General features: G+C 38.9%; 1 protein-coding gene across 2 annotated transcripts in view; it reads left to right on the top strand.

The window, feature by feature from the left end:
- The window catches only part of LOC126238586 (UBX domain-containing protein 11-like), a 197,813-nt gene that overhangs the window by 95,696 nt on the left and 86,926 nt on the right, over positions 1 to 15,191 (top strand). The gene's annotated exons all lie outside the window — the stretch shown is intronic.

Genomic DNA, 15,191 nt, shown 5'->3' with positions numbered 1-15,191 from the left:
GCCGTGAAATGTTGTTTCAGTCAATGTAAGTATGTTTCCCACTCTTCTTTAGCATCATTAAATGGAGGGAATGACAGCAGACTTGGGAAAGCATCGGACACCCGAGGACTTGGAAGCTTTTGTGGCAGTGCGTCCCTAGCATCAACTCTGTCCGTAAGCAATCGCAGTGACTGTTGTAAGAAGTCTAACTGGAGCTGGTGCTGCTGCTGCATGAGCTGCTGCTGTTGCTCCAGCAGACAGACCAACTTCGCCTCCATGCTAACAATGACCACCGTTTACCTCATTGCCAAATGACTGCGACCTGAACGGTTGTGGGGTTGCCGTGAAGGAAAGTGCAGTGGGACCCACGGAGTGGCCCATAACAACAACACAAATGGGAAAGGACGGACACAAACAATGAAGATCAACTGAGCAAGACCTTACAAACAACAATACACAAGAAGCAACGGAGTTACAAGAAAACCTCACAAATCAACCACGTCCACTGGTACACGGAACAAAGTAACGTAAGCAAGCTGTCTGTGGGCGAGATGTTGATAGACACACGCAAAGATCAGGCTGACTGGCTGAGCGAGAGGCAGGCGCTTAAATACATAATCGAGGACGTTGCTACTGGCCGCTGGGATCACGTGTTCCACATTATACATGGGTTAGGAGGTGCATAGCGCCACGGCTTACGGTGCGACGGTGCAGAGACCTCTAGTGGCAGGGTGTATACGACCCAGGACAACCGGGAATCCAGGAAAAACCTGAGAATTTTTTCATCCGGGAGAAAACCAGGAAGACCCACGAATTTTTCGTAATTCCGGGAATTTTTCATTATTTTAGCTTCCAGTTTAATTTTTGTAATTTTGACTGGTAAGAATTGATTCTCTAGCAAAGAATGTTACTGTACCCTGCTACTGGAGAATGGTACTGCAGCAATTAAATATAAACGAGAGGAAAAAAATAAAACTTAAGTGCAAAGGAAATGCGCCATTTACAACAACAAAACACCGTGCACACACAAGCATCTTCAAACAGCAAAAATATGTCAGAGGGTTCAAATGGCTCTAAGCACTATGGAACTTAACAGCTGAGGTCATCAGTCCCCTAGACTTAGAACTACTTAAACCTAACTAACCTAAGGACGTCACACACATCCATGCCCAAGGCAGGATTTGAACCTGCGACCGCAGCGGTCGCGCGGTTCCAGACTGTAGCGCCTAGAACCGCTCGGCCACCTCGGCCGGCATGTCAGAGGGTTTAGGGCGAATACTATGTAATACGTCGTATGAGTAAACTGCTTTCTATAAGCGTGACGTGACAACTGTTTACATTAGGTTTGTTTGACTAGTTGCCAATGGGCTCATTCGCATGCGCAGTTGACTCGCTAATGAGCAGTACCTTCTCCCACTTCCTGCTACTTGAAGTGTGGCTGTTAGCTGTATCGGCAATAGCAGCAAGGGGCCAGATGATAACGAAAATAAATTTCTCGCGAGCCCTAGCTGCCAGATTTGCACATGCTCAGAGTTGTCTGAGTTGTAGTGGAGAGGGGTTAGACTCCACGTGACCCGTGTTTGTGTTAAGTAATTTGGCTGTTTCCTCTACGTTTACAGCTCCCATGTCAAATGAAAACAAAAAGGATTTCTGTGGCCGGGAGCTATCAAGTGAATTAAAATACATTCACATAATTATGGAGGGCAAAAATATATTATTAGTTTCAGTTTTCGGATTTTATTTTATTTCCAAGTTATTATCAGTCAAGCATTAATCGCCTTGCAGAACAATGAAGTTATTTTTGTCAGTTTGCTAAAGAAATTTGGCTTTATTAATCTTTCCACTGAAGCACTCAATTTATCCGAAACGAAGTATTTCATTCCATAGTTTTGGCTACACACAACTGTTCGCTGAATTTCAAATGCACATTTTCATCCTCTGCCATGTATGGCATTATGCCATAACATGAACCAAATATGAGATAGTACAGTACTGGTACTTTAAGAAAAGTTACATCCCAAAAACTACACTGAAAAGCTTAATCTCAGATGGGACCTACTCCATTGGAGGGGGAAAAAAAAAAAAAAAAAAAAAAAAAAAAAAAAAAAAAAAAAAAAAAAAAAGCAAAGAGCTGTTTGAGCCGATTTCCAATGCTCTTGGAATATCCTCTGATGTCCTGTTTCTTACATTGCGTAATGTAAGCTTTATTAGTGCTTTATACGTAAGAACGTGTGGGCTTCCTACACCAATGCAGCTGCACATGCGCAATAATGTCTGTTTTCTGGCGCTTTTTGGCAACTGCTAAATTTCGAACCTATTTCTAACAGTCTCGGGATAGTATAATGAATGGTGGTTCAAAAAGTGTTACTTTCAAAGTAAATTTCTTTTTATGCAAGATGAATTATGTTACGTGTGAGAAAATAGGACGAGTTTCTTAAATCACAAAGCGTTTAAAACTGAACACTTTGAGGACCAGCCACTTACAAGAATTTTGAGCCCACAAGACAAGACATTTATGTCATTGTTTTAAATCTAATGGCACATTTGTGTGATGTATCTTATTAAAGTATAACACATGCAAAAAAGGTCAATATTATATGTGAAAGCTTAGCTATTCATATAGCTATACTATGTATGTTAATGTAAACCATTAACTTTTCCTCTTTGTGTGTTCGCGATACGTAGCAGTGATCTTGCTACTGGCTGACTATAGTATGTGTCCTATGCTCTGAATATCTGCTGTCATCGGCTGGCAAGATCACGTGGCATGAGAAGCAGAAACTGGGCACACAAATGGGGGGTTTGTTGAGGTCTTTCAGTGCCATGATCAGCCCAGGGTAAACACTGCTGTAAGGCATGAGCTGAAAAGGATGCTCCAGACTTCCGCTAAATCTCACATGAGTGTTGTTCCAGTTGATGCTATTGGTGGTGGGTATGCACTACACATGTCCTGCACCTAAATAGGAAGGGGAAAGATAAATTAGCTGCTCTGTTAGCAAATACTATAAGGAGGGAGGGGGGGCACAGTCATACAAGGGAAGATCCCCGTCATTAATGGGACCAGGCAGATAGGTTTTATAGGCTAAAGCCAAAGTCCAGACAGACAGTAATCAAGAAAAATGGAATAAAAGAAGCTCCATGCACAGTAAATAGGGAAAAAGCTAAGGGTAGTATCAATTTACTTCATCAAAATATCAAGGGAATAAAAAATAAAGTAGATGAGCTGTTAGTGTGTTTAGATGATATAAAAATAAGAATGAGATTGATATACTTTGTCTGTCTGAACACCATGTAACAGTGGGGATGGAAAGCATCAATATAAATGGGTATAATTTAGCATCTTACACTTGCAGATCTAGCATGGATAAAGGGGGAGTTGCGATTTACACAAAACAAGGGTATAAGCACAAAATTGTATAGGTAAGCAAATTTTGTGTCAATCAGCACTTTGTAGTTTTTGCATGTGAACTACAGTTAGGTAATCTAGTGTTGATATTAGCAACAGTGTACAGGTCCCCATTAGGAGATTGGAGCTATTTATAAAAACGTTTGACTCCCGATTGCGCTATCCATCACACAAAAAGAAGTTATTAATCTGTGATGATTTCAGTGTAAACACTCTAAACAATTCTGATAGGAAAAGTGAACTAGAAGTGTTGTTAATGACATATAACTTGGAATCAGTGATTGATTTCCCTACAGATATACGAGGTGCGACAATAAAGTAATGAGACTGATTTTCTTTGCAAGATGTGGCAACCCTGCAGGCTTGCATTGGCACAATCTCTTTGACCTTGGTCTATAAGCTGCTTCTAGTCCAAGCAGCACATTGATGCAACTGCTCAGTTGTGAGTTATGCTGTAATAAGTTAACATGTGTTTGTGTCTCACATCTTGGAAATGGAACCGCATAATATTGCGCAATGGTATGCCATTCTTTTTGCATTAAATTGGGTGAAAATGTGATGACAACTTATGGTAAGCTTCAGAAGGCTTTTGGAGAGGAGGTTATGTCAAGAGCTCAAGTTTTTTGCTGTCATAAAATGTTTAGTGAACGCAGAACGAATGTTGAAGATGATAAATATGCCACCAAACAGTTTTCAAAGAAACATTAGATCACTACAGGTATTAAATGTCTTTAGAAAGGGAAAGAAAATTGTATGATGCTCCAAGAATTAGTAAAGACCCAGAAGTAATTTTACACTACAAAAATTATTGTAACATACTGAGAAAAGTTGTCAGAAAATCAAAAAATATGTATATTAGAGATGAAATTAACAACTCAGGCAATAAAATCAAAGCAGTATGGAATGTTGTTAAAAGAGACACAGGGAAAGTAACCACTGGGGTAGGTAGTATTACTGTTAAAGAGAATGAGGCCATCTTAACCAATGGTACACAAGTAGCTAATTTATTTAACAGACATTCCTTAAGCGTAGATGAAAAAATTGATGAGAGGAGTTCAAAAGAAAAAGCCAAGCAGTACATATAATAGTCAGTTTTGATAAATCCTAGTCAGATTAATTTTCATCTAACATCACTTGTGAAATAAGGAAAATCTTTAAATCTTTGAAAAATAAATGTTCTGTTGGAGTAGATGACATCTCTAATGAGATATTAAAACAATGTGATGTTCTGAGTCACATCTCTCATGCATCACTAACTCAAGGTATTTTCCCAGACAGGTTAAAATATGCCATTATCAAGCCTCTCTACAAAAAAGGAGACACCACAGGTGTCAATAATTACTAGCCAGTATCTTTGCTGAAAGCATTTTCAGGAATTGTTGAGAAAGTAATGTACTCAAGAGTGGTTAGCCATCTTAGCAGTAATGGGATACTTTGTAAATCACAGTTTGGATTTCAAAAATGCTGTTCCACTGAGACAGCAATATACAATTTCACTGCTCACATAATAGAGTCTTTAAATAGTAAATTGTCACCAATAGGAATTTTCTGTGACTTATCCAAAGCATTTGATTGTGTGAACCATGACATTAAGTTACAGAAATTACAATTCTATGCTATAAATGGTTTACCATATGAATGGCTTAAGTAATACCTACAGAACAGGAAACAAACAATTTATTTATATGATTTAAGTGACTTAATGAAGTTTCCCACTTCATCTTACTGGGGTGAAATTACATTAGGTGTTCCACAGGGTTTGATCATGGGTCTCCTTCTGTTCTCGATATATGTGAATGACCTCCCTTCTTATCTGAAACAAGAAGCTAAATGACACTGTTTGCTAATGATACAAGCATCATTATTAATCCATTAAAAGAAACTCCAGTGGGAAATAATACAAATAATGTCTTTAGAAATGTTATGCGAATGGGTTTGCTCTGAACTATGGAAAAACACAGTACATTCAGTTTTTTACTGCAAGGAGTATAGTTCCATCAGTAAATATAACACACCAACAGAAGTTAGTCGTCAGGGTAGAGGATACTAAGTTTTGGGGTGTACTATAGATGAGAATCTTAATTGGAAAATTCATATTTTGGATCTCTTAAAGAGACTAGGTTCAACATCTTTTGCAGTCAAAATAATTGCTAGTTTTGAGAATATAGAAATTAGCAAGCTAACGTACTTTGCACACTTTCTCTCTCTGATGTCATATGGAATAATATTTTGGGGTAACTCAACACTTACGCAAAAATTTTCACTGCTCAAAAGAAAGTGGTTAGAATAATGTGTGGGGCTCATAGTCGCACATCTTGTAGGCATCTCTTTAAAAGGTTAGGAATTCTTACAACAGCTTTACAGTAAATTTACTCAGTAATGAAATGTGTGCTCAACAACATGGACCAATTTAAAAACAACGGTGACATTCATGATCATAATACCAGAAGAAAGAAAGACTTACACTGTCCTCTACTTAACCTACCTTTGCCACAGAAAGGGGTAAAATATGCTGCTGTAAAACTTTTCCATAAATTACCAGATGAAATAAAATGTCTAACAGACAGCAGTAACATTTTTAAAAATAAATTGAAATTGTATCTCCTTGACAACTCCTTCTATACCATAGATGGATTCTTGAAAAGGAATAAATAAATATGTTGGTATAATATATGTATTTTGTGCCATTTAAGGGAATGGGGTAGGTAATAAAAGTTTTAACCTTTTTCTCATAAAAGAAACTTTCATTCATGTGTTCATTTCTTATGCACTTGACATGTTCCACTTCATGTCGGTTACCATGAGATTGATCAATGGAACATGTAACTAACTAATTCATAAGCCAGTACCGAGTGAAGTTTTTTTTAAGACATTTCTTGTACTTGCTATTAAGTTCAGATATCTGAACATTTTGCTTCTTTCATTGAATCAGAGTTGGGATACCTCTAGGTTGGAGTCCAATTACTAAACACAGAGCATCAAAAACCATTCTTAATTCTTGTCCATTTGCTTATTTTGCAGAATAAAAGCTGGCCTGAATCACTTGAGAAACCATCACTCAAGTAACTGTTGGACTATGTGTGGTGTCAAGTTCATGGTGTTATAGTCAAATCATGACCTGAGCTCACTGTCTGTAGACTGTGTCCCTTGGCCTGTGGTCCTTGGATGTATCTGTGGCTATGTAACCATGTTAAAAGGCAACAGACTCTTTCAAAAGTCTCACTGGTTAATTCAAAGGCTAGTTTTGAAATGTAAGGATGAAATCAGTCGAGCTTCATTAGTCTTGGAGACTTTGTATCTTTGCACCTCTTATTCTGAGAGCTCTGGAATATGGGTCAAGTGAAGGTACCTTGTATGATGGTGGCACCTGCTGGGGGAAACCAGATGCATCCTATAATGTAGGTGTGGGACACTTGTGTGCTGGAAACCTCCAGGATTGGCAGTGATAACATGTACATAATTGTAGTCACTACAGTTGACTGTCATGGGAGTCTCTCCAGCTCCCATGGCCAAAGCAGGTATTACCTTAGGTTTGGGAAGTCCACAGATAGCATAAACCTGCACCAATGTAGAAATCATTGACTGTGTTGAGGTGGATGCATGACACATAGGATATTGTTCTCAGTACTCAACAGAAGAATGCCAGCCCTGGAAGACAATCAGTATTTTAGCAAAAAACACTCGGAACTGTTGGGTCTTAGGTACACAATCACTGAGGCCACCATGTTATACGCCGTGAGATCCTAACAGCAATATCTGGTCACATTTTATTTCCTTGGTAGCCAGTGATGCAATAATCAGGGAGTTTGTGACCGTGTGACACTCCTCCTTGTGTGGTTAAGTGCTGTCAGTTGTCATGAATGGCCCAGTATCAAATACTTCCTTTGTCAGAAAAGTTCCAAGACAGTATTTTTTTTTTTTTTTTAATCTATAAACAGTTGCCAAAGTGTCTGGAGGTCTTGGAAGCAAGCATCCATTTTTGCTCATTTGTCACAGCCCATTGGATTTCTCCAATATCTTGACAAAGCTTTCCTTTCAGTCGTCTTTTCACTCATGGAAACAAGAAAAAATTGCAAGTGGAGAGGTTGGGCGAATATGGAGGGTATGGGATGGCAGTAACAGAATGTGTGCTTTGATACTCAGTAACAGATAAAGCATTATGGGCTCTTGCATTGTCATGCAGCATTGTCATGAGAATGCCACAAATCATGGCAGTGACATTGAATTGCGTGTCACAAACATTTCAAGACTTTAAAGAGTTTGTTTCACTGTTTGACCTGGAAGAACACACTCATGATGAACTAATTCTCTACTGTAAAAGAATGTGATCAACATTGTCTCTGTTCTTGAAGGTTCTCGTTAACTTTTTTCGAGGCTGGTCATCCATGAATTCTCTATTCAGCATGTCGACATTTCATGTGAGAGTCATACTGGTAGCACCAAGTTTCAACCATTGCAGCAATATTTGACAGAAATGTGTGATCGTGTCTGGTTCTATCCCATAGTTCAGCAGAAATTATTTGTCTTTCCTTCTTCTGTTCATTTGTTAGTGTGTGAGAGATGAGTTTTGCCTTACATTTCTGTTTCCCTAAATCTTTGTGTAAAATCTTGCGACACACATCACGATTCAGATTAAGTTCTTCTGATATCACACACATAGTTACATGACAGTCTTCTTCAATAACTGCCTTACACACTCCATGTTTGCATCGGTATGTGCTGTAGACAGGCGAACAGCTCTGGAATCATCCTGCACTGAATCTCTGCCTTCAAGAAACCTTTTCTGCCATTCGAAAATATGACTTCTTTCTTGAAAGTATCTTGCCTGCATATGCTTGGCTAATCATTGTCCCTGTTTCACTACGGGTTTTTCTGAGAATAACATAAGATCATATACAATGTAACCACAAAGTCTTCTGTGATGAAGTTATTACATAATATGTCGTTGGTAGAGTAGGTTGATTGGCAAGCAGGACTTCGGCTGCGACTCCAAGGACCTATGAATTCAGTGAATGATTTTGAAAAGTGCAAAGTCACACTGTAATGAACTATTTTAGGCAACAGTAAAGGATACAACATTAAGGATTGCATCACACATGCATGCAATTTCAGTTTGGGACATGTGGAATATTTGTGGTATTAATAACATGTGTAATGGAAGTACAGCATCAACTTGGATTAATAATAATAATATGAGGCAGTGACATCAGTAGCTCAACAGAATAGAACCATTATATTACAGTTGGAGCAGACAGCATTCCAAGGCAGAAAAAAAGTAATACAGGGGCAGTATTGTGTCGATTTGTGCATTGCTGGTTGGGTTGTTTGTGGGAAGAGACCAAACTGTGAGGTCATTGGTCTCGTCGGATCAGGGAAGGATGGGAAGGAAGTCAGCCGTGCCCTTTCAGAGGAATCATCCCAGCATTTGCCTGGAGCGATTTAGGGAAATCACGGAAAACCTAAATTAGGATGGCCGGATGTGGGACATTACTGGTGTAAGTAACATTCTTAGAATCCTGAGTGATGTTGGCTTGATGAATTTAATGATTTGGTTGCAGATACCATGATTTTTTGGTAACAGTAGTGGTCACAGCAACAGCTTCTGTCCAACTACAGCCACAAGAATGGAGGCCCATGGAGTAACCAGGAATGTAGAAGGAAATACAAAAATATAATAGGAACTGATTAGTAATTGAAGGATTCAGTCTTTTTAGAAGCTAGCATAACAGGAGAAAGGAAGTATTTCAGAGTCAAAAATCACCAGAAATGCATCAACAAAAAGTTTGGGAAAAGGAAGAAAGTGTGAAGACTGGATGTTGGCGACTGCAAAATCACTTTGTTCAAATGGTTCAAATGGCTCTGAGCACTATGGGACTTAACATCTGTGGTCATCAGTCCCCTAGAACTTAGAACTACTTAAACCTAACTAACCTAAGGACATCACACACATCCATGCCCGAGGCAGGATTCGAACCTGCGACCGTAGCAGCCGTGCGGTTCCGGACTGAGTGCCTAGAACCGCTAGACCACCGCGGCCGGCAAAATCACTTTGTGGTATGAACACAAGTGATAGGGAAGGACTTCATAAACCAATACGAAGTCAGGAAGTGTCAATAAATAAGCAAAATCAAACACTGTCACGTTAAGCAGTATTATTTGAACTGTGATGTTAGGATACTGTATGGCCAGGTGTGCAATACTTGTGTGTACATGTGTCCATGAGGAGATGTGATGTTTAGACACATTGAAAGAGTTTGTGCGTTTCTGCTTTCACACTCTGTTGAATTCATCAAGACAACGAGCATTCAGCTACCTCTGCTTGACAACCAGTTCATTGAGTCACAAGCACAACAATAGTATCACAGTATGCATGGCCTTCCACAGCAGGACCCACACTATAACCACTAATTCAGGAAAGACAAGGCACTTGCTCATGTGCCAACTATTTAAGGTAATATACCCTGTGATACAGGGCCTGGCATATTTGAATTAATTCGTTAAGACATCCTTTTAACTAACTGGGGAATATTGTAAGGCTGAAATGGTACCATTTGCCTCTGAATACTAGTTTGACGTTCCTATACTTTTCTAATGATTCTATAAATACCTTAGAGATCTTCTGAAAAGTTTCCTCTCTTGTCTTCTTGAATGAGTATAAGGTCTTCTCATTAATGGTTCTTGACTATTAATTACTTTTGTGTTCCATTCTGTTGCTGATAATTATGATTGTAGATTGATAATTCACAGCAAATTGAACAAATTGAGTATGAATGAAAATTATTTGAAATGGAGTTGTAATTTATTAGGGGCAGATGAATGACGGGATACTGTGACAAATACTATATTTGAGTGTGTTTAATTGAGGGATAAGCTACAGTTTACAATTCTCTGGAGATTTCACCAGGGATTTAGAATTTATTTTATGTTTTTCAAAATTCCTTGGAAATTTTAAAAATGAATTAGTTGGAGAATGTAAGAGCACAGCATCTAGTGATACTATACTCTTTGCTGGTGAGACTTCCCTTACTATGTACATTGGCTTGATTAATATCTGCTCTTTACTGGAAAGTGCTCACATAGGTTAAATAACTTTTTTCTGTAGAACATTGTTGAGCACTTTCAAGAACATGCTCTAGTTCTTAGGCAGCTGTAGCACTGATCATGGGATAGATTTTTCAGAGCCAGAGGTTTCACACAATTTCAATTGGAGACTCCAACTTGCGCCAGTTGGACAGGATTTGTGAGAAGTTCATTTTGATTAACTGAAGAAACTGCCTTTTGTTTTTTTAGGAGATATTGATGTTACTTCATTCATTTATACATTATGTCACATAAATCCCACCATCAAGGAGGACTTCAGAGAAGTGAAATGAGTGGGGTTATACATTAACAGGCAGAAACAGCCATTACAGTGTACTCCTGTAAAGTAATCCAGTACTGAGAATAAATAATAACCAGCAGAAATCCACTCAAATGACAATTATGGGAATTAAATTCTACCTTTGTTTGTGTATATTAAGAGAAAATTACAACCTTGGGAAAAAACACCGCACTTCTTGTCTTGTACTACTCAGCTGTTCTTTTCATCTAATGCTTCAATCAAAGCCTTATGTATCTTTATACAGATCGCTATCAGCTGTCTGTGAATGTCTGCAGAAATTTTTCAAGGGAGCAGAGAGCGGGTTGGGGCATGAACAAGGCTCTAAAATTTCCATTTATCAAATAGGTGAGCAGGTCAATTTTAGATGTGTCATTGCACAAGAACTAAATTGTGTAAGCGATAGAAAAACATTTATAGAATTGTTGGTTATCCACTCAGTATATGAATAAAATCTCTATGCTCCAGAGACCAGGAAAAGGGGGGAGCCTGCATTCTTGCCACCCTTCCTTCCCCACCTGCCGATACCTATGCAGGTATCTATACTGTAGAAAAGTGAATATCTCTTTAATATAAACATTAGAGTTATGTGGACTTTACATCTCTGAGCCCAGATACTCTGCTAAATCATACAGGGAATGGGTAATGAGATATTCTTTTAGTTTGTTTTTGAATGTTTGTGGATTTTAAATCTCATGTTTGATATATGCTTGGAACCTGTTATAGTTTTTTGCACCAGAATATAAAATTCCATTCTCAAACAATGGAAAATCCAGGATGGAATGTAACAATATTAGAGAAGTAAAGTTGCTTCTCACCTTATAGCGGAAATGCTGAGTCACAATAGGCACAACAAAAAGATTCACACAATTATAGCTTTTGGCTATTAAGGCCTTTGTCAGCAATAGACACACACACCCACACTCACGCAAACGCCACTTGCACACACATCTGCAGTCTCAGACAACTGAAACCACAGTGGTTTCAGTTGTCTGAGACTGCAGACGTGTGTGCAAGTTGCATTTGTGTGTGTGTGTGTGAACAGGATGACCAACTCTCCCATATTTCATGGGATCTGCCATATATAGCAATATTTTTTAACCCTCTCGGTTCCCTTATTGACTGCCTATTTTTGCTATATATTTTGTCTGTGATCTCAATTATAAATATTAATCTCATGAACCGCTATTGGTAGTTCAAGATCCCTGACCAACAGATCTTGAAAAGTTTTCATATATCAATTGATTGTCGACATATAGTATTTTTCCTGTTTATACTTCTTCAGAAAAAAGAAGGGAATTCGAGGAGACTTATTACATGCTTTTGCACTCTAAAAACTTTCTCTCAGTTTGTGGAGTTAGCCCAAAATATGTACCATGTTCTGTAATAGAATAAAATTAACCAAAGTGTGCCAGTTTTTGTTTATATTTATAACTCCATTGTCATCCATTCCAAGAAAATGTGATATAATTGTGCAGTTGAAATTTAAACCTCCTTTGAAATAATGGTCAGCTGTTGGTCATCTTCCTTAAAAGCATGACAAATGTTGGTTGCCCAAGTGCAGAGTGAAAGTAAGCAAATTACTGTATATTAACAACCCCATCTCCAGGTCAACTTAATGGCAGAAATTTCCAAATGGAAAGAAAACAAAACTGATCTTTCTGGTTAATTTATCCTTACACTGTTGCCACCTCAGTTTATTATACATTTGGATGCTTCACTGCTTCATAAAGGAAGCGGATCCAACCTCCACTGATCCCTACTTCTTGTACCTGTAACATATGTTTACGTAATTGGTGTTGTGTAATGTAAGCCTTTGTGCATGAAAAATTAAACTGTTTGCTGTGAACCAGTTGTAAGTCTGTTCCATTATTTTCCTTGCTGTGTTTATGCTCTTACGTTTCATTCAAATGAAACCCAGTCGCTAGTGTAAAGTAACGGTAACAATTTTATTAACTCAAAAATGTACTTATACATAGTACATATACTCAAAAATAGTCACCAAAACTGTTGGCACATTTATCCCATTGTGACACTAGCCTGTCAATTCCATCCTTGAAGGAGCTAGTAGGCTGCTGTCGGATCCAGGCCCAGACCCAGTCACACACTTCATTGACCGTTTCGAATCGATGTCAGCAAATAGCTTGTTTTAGAGGTCCAAACATATGAAAGTCATACAGTGAAAGGTCGAGATGTGGATGTTCTAGCAGTTTCCACCGAAACTGCTGCAATGTCATCTTCATCGCATTGGCCCTCTATGGGCGGGCATTATCGTGCAGGAGGGTAACGTCGTTGGACAACATGCCTCGGTATTTCGACTTGATGGCTCATCTAATGTTCTGTAAAGTGGCTTGATAATGCTGGGCATTGATGGTGGTTCCAGGAACTCGACAAGCAGTGGGTCCTTGTGGCCAGAAAAGAAGTACTTCATGACCTTACCAGAACTGGTGTGCACGGCCTTTGATTTTTTTGGAGGTAGTGAAATCTCATAAAACCACTGCTTGCTCTGATGCTTGCTTTCCATTTCAAAATGGTGACACCATGTTTCATCACCTGTGACAGTATGTGACAGAAAGCCATGTTCCTCCTCATGAAAATGAGAGCAGATGACTCAGAGACAGAACCAATCGAGTATTGCACTGTTCGGCACTCTGTTGGTGGGGAACCCACTGTGCACAGATTTTTCAAAAGTTCAAGTGTTGATTCATTATGGTATGGGCCATGCCTACACTAATACTCAGTAACCGATGGATCTTGTCCATGTTGATTCTGTGGTTGTCCAAGACTAAAGCATTCACTTCTGCAACCATTTCCGATGTGATGACACAATGAGCCTGTCCAGGACAAGCAACATCCTCCAGTGACTCGTGACCCTCAAGGAATTGTTTGCACCATTCCACAACACTTGAATGACTCAGACTGTACTCACCATACACAGCCTTCATCCGTCGATACATTTCATGGCCTCCAACTCCCTCCGCCGCCAAAAATTGAATCACTTCTCATTGCTTACTCACATGCATGTTCAGTAGTGGACGATAACTTGTGTGACCACCTTCTCTTTGGCGTGAAACCACACTGGCGCTATGCAACATCAAACGGTACACATGCGTCAGTCTCTCTACCAATAGATGGTGCCATGATACCTGCAGTTATGTGGTGCCACCTTTCGTGTAAGACAAAGATAGATGCACTGACCACGTTTCAATAAAAGGTCACCAGTGTTGGAAACATTTGCATACAAAAATCATGAGTAATTATCATATTTGTAAGTGCTTCAGAGTAATTATAAATGCAGAGAAGAAAATTGTTTAAAATATACTGGTGTCTTTTAATGCACAGGAATAATACATTTAAATTCATAATAATGAATGATGTATAAAACTGGCTTTACATTTAATAGAATATAAGTAGATTTTGTTTTCTAAGAGGACAAAACTGTTGAAAGGTTATGGGAAATGTAAGGTGGCAAAACAAAATCTAACTATGACAAGGACACTTAACCATAAGGTTGTCATAATATATCATAATATCTTTTACCATAAGTTAGTTACTCTGCCTGAGTGACTGCTGTTAATTACTACTCACACACTGAAAACCATGACCATTCATTGATAAACCTCAGCTTCACCTCCTGAATTGCTACACTTTGTCACTACCTTATATACTTCTACAGAATGATCTACACCCCTTGCTTGTGATAACACATATTACAAAACTAACATTCTTAGGAATTGAATAGGATTGGGGAGAAGAGAAGTTTGTCGCACAACTTGACTAGAAGAAGAGATCGATTGGTAGGAAATGTTCTGAGGCATCAAGGGATCACCAATTTAGTATTGGAGGGCAGCGTGGAGGGTAAAAATCGTAGAGGGAGACCAAGAGATGAATACACCAAGCAGATTCAGAAGGATGTAGGTTGCAGTAGGTACTGGGAGATGAAGAAACTTGCACAGGATAGAGTAGCATGGAGAGCTGCATCAAACCAGTCACAGGACTGAAGACCACAACAACAACAATAACAACATTCCTATTTACACACTCAAAGAACATTGTCTGCGAATACTGAACTTACCAATACAGTTACACATTTGGCAAAAGTCTCATTGATTTTCAATTATATCCCCACCATATGTTGACACTGCAATCCTGTTGAGTCATCTTCTTCATCCATGGATTGGTGTTGTCTTCTGTCACCAACTGGTGTGGACCACCGGGGGTGACAGGTCAATTCCTCATAACTCGATGGTAATGTAGGGTTGTGGCGAGAAGCAGGCCAATGGCAGCTTAGTAAAACAATATTAAAAGTCAATCACTTTATTATAACTCATGTGACTACACACAAAAGCCACAGTGTGGCAGCAACACCCTTCTGGGCTTGTGGAGCAGTAGGCACATGCTGTGCAATGTCGGCTAGTGCTTATGTGG

Source organism: Schistocerca nitens, chromosome 1, assembly GCF_023898315.1.
Source record: "Schistocerca nitens isolate TAMUIC-IGC-003100 chromosome 1, iqSchNite1.1, whole genome shotgun sequence".
NCBI classification, from domain to species: domain Eukaryota; kingdom Metazoa; phylum Arthropoda; class Insecta; order Orthoptera; family Acrididae; genus Schistocerca; species Schistocerca nitens.
The sequence above is the reverse complement of the archived record's forward strand: the minus strand, read 5'-3'. Positions and strand labels throughout refer to the sequence as shown.